Here is a 7,687-nt window from a genome sequence, read left to right as displayed (position 1 = left end):
TGCAATACCAACCTCCTCTAGAATCTCCTTCAGAATGGTCCTCAAGACTATTATTACTATTATTATTCCATCTTTCCATTCCTCTCTGCTTTGAAATATCTATTAATTCCCTATAGAGAAAAATCCTAAACTGAAAGCCTGGTTTTAGCTCCAAAATGCCACACCCTCTCACTCTCTACGTGTGCCTTTGTACAAGCTGTGCCACCAGTTACAATCCCAATGGCTTGCCATTCTCCACCAGGCACGGTCTCACTTATCCTTCACAATCTGACGCACCAAAAGCCTCTGGAAAACCTCCCCCAGCGTTGTCATTCTCTCCTCTGTAATCTCATCTAACTTTTAACAGAGCACTATATGAGCTGACATGTCAATCTTTTCCATCAGTCTGCAAGATCAACAAGATGGATGTATTTCCCAAGGGCCAGCACCAATTCTGGAACCAAATTAATCTGGGTTCAAATCTGGGTTATCTTAAAAACTGTAGTTGGTCCCATTTAAAATGTATAGGTTTTACACTTAAATGTAAATGTCTAACATTCTTTTTACATTTCAGATGTAAGACAATATGAATAGAGCAGAAACAGTACCCCCTCACACAAACAGCAAAAACAATAATAAATCCAAGCTCTGCTACTTGTTACTATGTAACCTCGTGAAAGTTAGCCTCTCTGAGTCCCAATTTCCTCCTCTGTAAAATGAGGATACCACCAAGCCACCTCACAGCTGTACTATGAGGATTAAATGAAAACATACTTGTACCAAGCAAAATACCCTTCATACACAGTAGCTGATAATTTCCTTTCTTCTTCTTTCTACATCAAAGCACAAGATTAAGAAAATCAATGATTTACTAGGAACCACTCTCATCCGTCCCCCCTTCCCTCTTGAGCAATAACTGTTCTCAAAAGACTTTAACTACCTAGGGCAACTAGATTCTTTCCTCCTATGAAAGCAAACTATACATTTTAAGCAGAACCAACTACAGGGAGTTCCCTGGTGGCCTAGTGCTTAGCACTGAGGGCTTTCACTGCCATGGCCTGGGTTCAATCCTTGGTTGGGGAACTGAGATCCCGCAAGCAGCGCGGCCAAAAAAAAATAAAATAAAATAACCCACAAAACAGTAAAAGTAGAACCAACTAAAGAACTCCAAGTTGAATTCTGATTTACATAGGCTTTATGACTCTTACACAACAGAGCAGTTCTTCATCCTACTCCATGCTAATAGCCCCTCTAAACCTGGGCGGTGTGAATCAAGAAAGACTGACTCCCTAGACTACAGGAAGCTAAAGACTTCATAACTAATGTATTCACTATATTAACAATTAACTTTAAATGTTCCTATTCATTTACTCCTGCCCTTGAACAATAGTATAAGATGTTAACACATTTCTAAGTAACCATAATCTAGAAATACTATCTCGGACAGATACAGGGTTTCAAGAAAAGCAAGAGTACACTGATTTTCTATCTCCTTCCCCCTCAAGATGTCCCATGGGACAAAGAGGAAACAAACAGGCTTAGCATGTGTTTGGAGAAGTAGGCTGGTGAAGAACTTTATTTCAACATCTAATACATACTAGTCACTGAGGCAGACACATTTTATAGTTAATTTAATATTCACAAACTTTAGAAGAAAATACTATGATGACTATTTTACACATGAATAAACTTAAGGTCAAAGTAATTAAACACCCAGTAAGTAGAGGAGTCATAACTCAAACACAAACTGACAGAAAACCCTACACTTTCCCCTTCAGACAACCCTGGCTTCTTGGCAGTGTCACAAGATTACGAAGCTAATTTAATTGTAAGCAGTTATCTTATAATAAATTCGTTCTAACTCAAATTGGCAAAAACTTTTAATATCTAGATTGAAATGAAAAAGAGGATGCAAAATACCTAAGAACCAAAACAAACAAACAAATTAAAGCCACAAAACACATCTGCTACAATGCAATGAGAATGTAGTTGTTAAAGATAATGAACTTTTTTAGGTCTTCCAATATTCACCAACCCTGACCAAAGAAGGTAATGCCTAAGTATGTGCCACTTATAATTCCTCAATACTAAAATATTAGTTTAAATGTTTATAAAGTATTATCTATAAATACACATATTTAGTAGAGCCATGATAATCTGAACATAAAAGTTCAGTTAATACTTTCTTCACAGTTACTCGCTGAGATATTTAAAACTATTAAGAGACCATTTCTTGCTGCTCTAACTCTAAGAAAATGTCATACCACCACTGGAAAAGGAATTTTCTATATACGTTGTTCATGAAATACTATTTCTGATACTAAAACTCTACCCGCACGGAGCAACTAAGCCCGTGTGCCACAACTACTGAGCCCGCGCACCACAACTACTGAAGCCTGCACGCCTAGAGCCAGTGCTCCGCAACAATAGAAGCCACCGCAATGAGAAGCCCACGCACAATGAAGAGTAGCCCCGGCTCGCGGCAACTAGAGAAAGCCTGCGTGCAGCAATGAAGACCCAATGCAGCCAAAAATAAATAAAATAAATAAATTTATAAATAAATAAATAAATAAATAAAACTCCACCTTATAGTACTTTTAAGTTTTTAAAGTCCTTTCCCACCTATTACCTCATCAGCATCATGTCAATCCTGTGAGGAAGATGGATAGGTATTAATAGTCCTGTCTTACACCTAAGGACAAAAGCAAATTAAGATCAAGTTATTTGCCTAAAGTTACAAAGCTAGTCCTAATGGAGCCAATTCTGAAAACTAAATTAACAACGCTGATTAGATCACAGCCCCTGGCTTTTCTTCTTTAATGATTTTCTAAAAGTTTAAAATTTAATAAAAGCAACAATTATACTTAAATGGACTGAAATAATTTGTGATATTTTTCAAATAATCTAGACATATTAACATATGTGATGCTATGTTTGTTTGCAAAAAATTAGCTCCTTGGCACATAAACTTGCCTAATTGTAAAACTGGCTTCTTCCATGAGAAAAAAAAAAGCACACCGTGTATTAATATTTGATTTTAGATGTAATTTTTAAAAATCCAAACCTAGTTTCTCTGAGGACCTCATTATAAAACCAAAGCCCAATACTTCTTAAAAGCCTTGAGTGTTTCTCTTAAAACAGAATCGACTTGTATAAGGCTTTAAGACATATATACATATATATTTGCCTCATTTGGCTACTCATTCACCACAAATATCTACCTAAATGTCTCACATTTATCACCCATGGTCTTAACATGGGGACACAAATGAAAAACAACGACAGTCCTTGTAATCACCTTTTAAATCAATCAGTTTAAAATTCATGTTTTATTTCTATGAGAGGGAAGCTGGCATTACCTAGGATCACTGAGACAAATAAGACTATCATTTCTTTAAAAAGAACTTACTCTCTGGTACATTCCAACAGAAGCTAACATATCGTAAAAATCTACTTCTATCCAAAACGATGATCAATAACAACCTAGTGACACTGTTTCAGGCATGCAGAGAATAAGACAGGGTGACCAACTGTCTGGCTTGCCTGGAAATCAGTGAGTTCCTGGGATCTATGACTCTCCGTTTTAAAACCAGGACAAGCTGGCCACCCTTACTAAGGAGTAAAGACACATCTGCATGTCTGGATACTTGACAGCAGGCAGCTAGAGACTAAAGTTTTTACTATCCACGTTTACCAACAGTCACAAATTCAATTTATTTTTACATCATTCAAGCTCCAGTGAGCAAACAGAAACAAATAGGATACACAGTAGTACTTAAGAAGGGAGGCATTACAGTTTTAATGAAAATCCACTCTCAGGCATTAACTGACCGAGGACTTGTGAAGTGAAATTTTCAAAACTGAATTAACTTTCCCTATTGAAAAATTTCCAACTTTCACTTTTACACTATTTTTACAAAACTAACAATTTGTGCCAAAATAAAGCCAAGATGTCCCACTCTTTGGTTGGTATCAACCAACATCAACATTCTTTTAGCAAGGAAAAGAGAAATCTATCCCTTAAGAGCAGTATTTCAGGACCAAGGAAATGACAGATAAGTTTTAAAGAACAAGAGCTAATATTACCTTCCTTCACTATCCCAACTAGTCAAAGTTGAGTATAAATTATTTACAAACACCAACCTGTAGATCAGAGGAGTTTATCACACTTGATTAAACCATTTCAAGCCTAAATGCCCCAGCTGTGCAGCATAGTCCTCTGAAGCCATAGTAATAAGATAACTCACCAACTGGCAGGTGTCTTAGGTTCTACGATTAATGGGTGTCTGCCTGGATGAGAACACATGTATGTGCCCAACAGACGACCTCGTCCTGCTTGGCTAAGAGAGGAGAGAAGCTAAAAAACTAGTCAGTTGTACAGTACTTGTTTTATAATGGAAAGAATCAGACTTTGCCCCAGAGAAGAGACTTACAATTCATGCAGACTTTTTAAATGTCCTCTGTACATATTTTATACCCCAATTTTCACTTACCAGAAAATGACAATAAAGATCTAAGAGGATAAAAACCAATTTTATCACCCCGAAATGAGATATAAGTGAAAGTGAGAATCATCATACTGAGTTCACTGCTTCAAGAAATGTGAAGTCAGAGTCACGAGAAAAATAAATCCATATTCAAACCCTCCTATTACATTTAATGACTTGATGTCAGTTTCCACTCAAGTAAAAATCAGTAGTTCATATTTGCCTTCTAGTACACTGATGTATATATCCTTATGTGAAAACTGATACCATGCCACAGTTAATACGGGTTTATAAATATGGAGTTTAAAAGAAACTTACCCTTTCCCTTTGTGCAGCTCTGACTTCCAACCCAGTTTCTACAGAAACAGAAGGACAAGTGCCAATGCCAGAAGTCTGCCAATTAGAACTCATCTTTTAGTTGCTGAATAATAAAGCCATATCCCAAAGTCGGCTATAGGTTTTTGATTGTCAGTAGTTCCTAAAAAGAAACCCAGGAGGAAAAAAAGACATTTAACCAATTACTCTACTTAGAAATGTTCCCTCCTTTAAACTTGGCTATTAAAAAAAAATAGAGGAGGTAGATCCAATACGATGTGTTAAAATTTTTTTTTTTTAAATTAGGGCTTCAGACATCTCTAAACTTAAGGAGCAGCAAATAGAAGAAAAGGCGTCTCTGAAGGTTCAAAATACCTTTAAACCAGTAATATTAAAGAAAAAAACACTCATGCATCACAGACATAAAGTATTTTCAACCACCAAACCTTAAAGTTCGGATGAATTCATCCTTTTCGTGGAATGAATTTCCAGTAAGATTAATAACACTGCAGAGGGTAAACTTCATAAATGAAATTTGTCAGGAGAAATAAATGATACAGGTAAGTCCCCACTAAAGAATAAAAAAACACCTCTCATGTCTCAGGAGAAATCTATAAATCATAAATGAACCCTAGAAAAGTTTTCTAGAGACGCTGACATTGCTGTGCTTAATGAAAAATCCCTCTAAAACACATATGCCAATTTAAAAGTTAAAAAATTGTGGGATGAGAATAATCTGGCTGCAATTTTTCATTTGATATCAACATGGTTGCTTGGTTAATATACTTTAGAATCTTTTATCATAAAAACTTATACATTAAAAATAGCATTTCTGTATCTAAATTGATATCATGCAATTTACAGTATTTTCTGAACATTCACATTGGTCCATTCCCTTCAATATATACAAATCTTGTTGCTATGTGAGGAAAAGCAGTTTATTAATGAAGTTATTATCATACAATAATTTAAAAACAAAAGCAATTAGGAACCACTCCTCAATCCCGTCCATATCCGTCCCCTCCATAGAAAGCTCTGAACCTACCTCTACCAAATTTTCTAAATTATGGGGTACCTATCAGTACAGTGTCTCAAATATCCTCACCTGTATCTATAAAAAAATAACATGTTCTTTCTCACAATGAAAAGAGTGGGCTAGAACAGAATAGGAGGGAGAGAAAAACATGTAAGTATAACAAAATAAGCAAGAACCAACCAACTAGGATAGACAACAATAACCCCTGCCCTATCTTGGTGGCAGAGACCCTCTGGTAATTCTCTGGTCACCAGAAGCTCACTACCTATGAACTCTTGGTCTTACTTTTCTTATTGAAATATTTTTTTTAAATCTTTAAAGTAAATGTCATTGACTAATGCACAAATCTGAGAATCTTATGCATGAGGGATAAGATTCTAATCACCCATTTTTACGACAAAGGACATTTATGTATCTGCATCTTAATAAGTACTTCTCAAACCTTCCAGTACAGAGGAATCACCTAGGGATCTGAGTCCATTCAGTGGGTCTGTGTGAGGCCTTGCAATTCTACATTTCTTAACAAGCATCTAGGTGATGCTATTACTGCTGGTCTGAGGGCCACACTTTCAACAGCAGAAATTCTAGAAGACTAAACAATATACATACTCTACTGAGCCCAAATTATACTCTGAAAGTTTTTGGCTTTGATGTTCAAACAGTTTTTAAGAGGCTGACTGTGCGTGTGTTGGTCCATATGTTTAAGATTTGTCTCTAGGGCAGTGGTTCTCAACCCTGGCTACATACTAGAATCACGTGGGCACTTAAAACAACAGTGGGGCCTTGGCAGAGCCCCACTGTACCCAGATCAATTTAAATCATCTACAAGAGACTCCCAGCTATTGGTATTGAAAAGTTCCTCAGGTGATTTTAATGCACAGCCAGGTTTGAGACCTCTGCTACAAAATGCAGAAAAATTCTAAAGAGTGTATTTATTGAAGTGTTTCTCTATAAAAGAATATACACAAACGATATGCTTATCTTGGGAGCAAGGTAAAACTACTGACAGTCAATTTCTATATGCTAAAATACAATTTTATCAAACAACACTTTTCTCGGTATGTCTTAAAAATATGTAATAAAAATATATATGTATATGGTACCTCAAAGTGTTAATTTTACCTGTAATAATATTTCTACCCTGAACACAGATGCAGTAACAAGCTTATGCAGGACAGCTTTTCATTAAGCCCCTTTCTTGGGTAAAAGGAAAATCTGCTGGTTACATGAGAAAGGTCAGATACTAATTCAGTACTTTAAAACTGTATACACACATGTAGCTGGCTTGCATAGGATGACAGCCATTCCACAAAAACCCTCTAAATTGATTTTTAGTATGGAAGTTTGGTTTGATACCACTAGAAAAATTACAAGTTATGAAATAGAGAAAACACGGTCAGTGTGTTATAGCAGCAACTATATGTGACTATAGTGTAAACTCTCATGACAGTTTGCTGAAAGCAGAAAGAATAAAAAATGACAATGTTGAGAAGATGAAGATGTACAAGGAGGAAGACCTCAGGGTAGTCAACAATTATGAGCCTGAAGAAGAAATAAAATCTCTATTACAGTATTTAAATAAAAGAACACTGCTTATCTCTGAGCAAGAACATATTCACAGTTTTGCAGAGAATTTGAAATGTTCATTTATCTTTGAAGGAAATTTTATCTTTGATGTGTAAATGGTTGAAAGATTTCCTGTTTTGAATTACTCATACTGTGTCTTCAATTTCTGTAGCTAATTAATTAATTCTTCAAATATTTGGGTACCTATTATATACGAGGCACTATTCTAGATCTTGGGAATAATTGAAAGAAATCTGAAAGACATTTATTTGTTACTTTCCTGAGACACATAGTCAAATCTTGA

This window comes from Eschrichtius robustus, chromosome 3, assembly GCF_028021215.1.
Source record: "Eschrichtius robustus isolate mEscRob2 chromosome 3, mEscRob2.pri, whole genome shotgun sequence".
NCBI classification, from domain to species: Eukaryota; Metazoa; Chordata; class Mammalia; order Artiodactyla; family Eschrichtiidae; genus Eschrichtius; species Eschrichtius robustus.
This window is presented reverse-complemented; position numbering follows the sequence as displayed.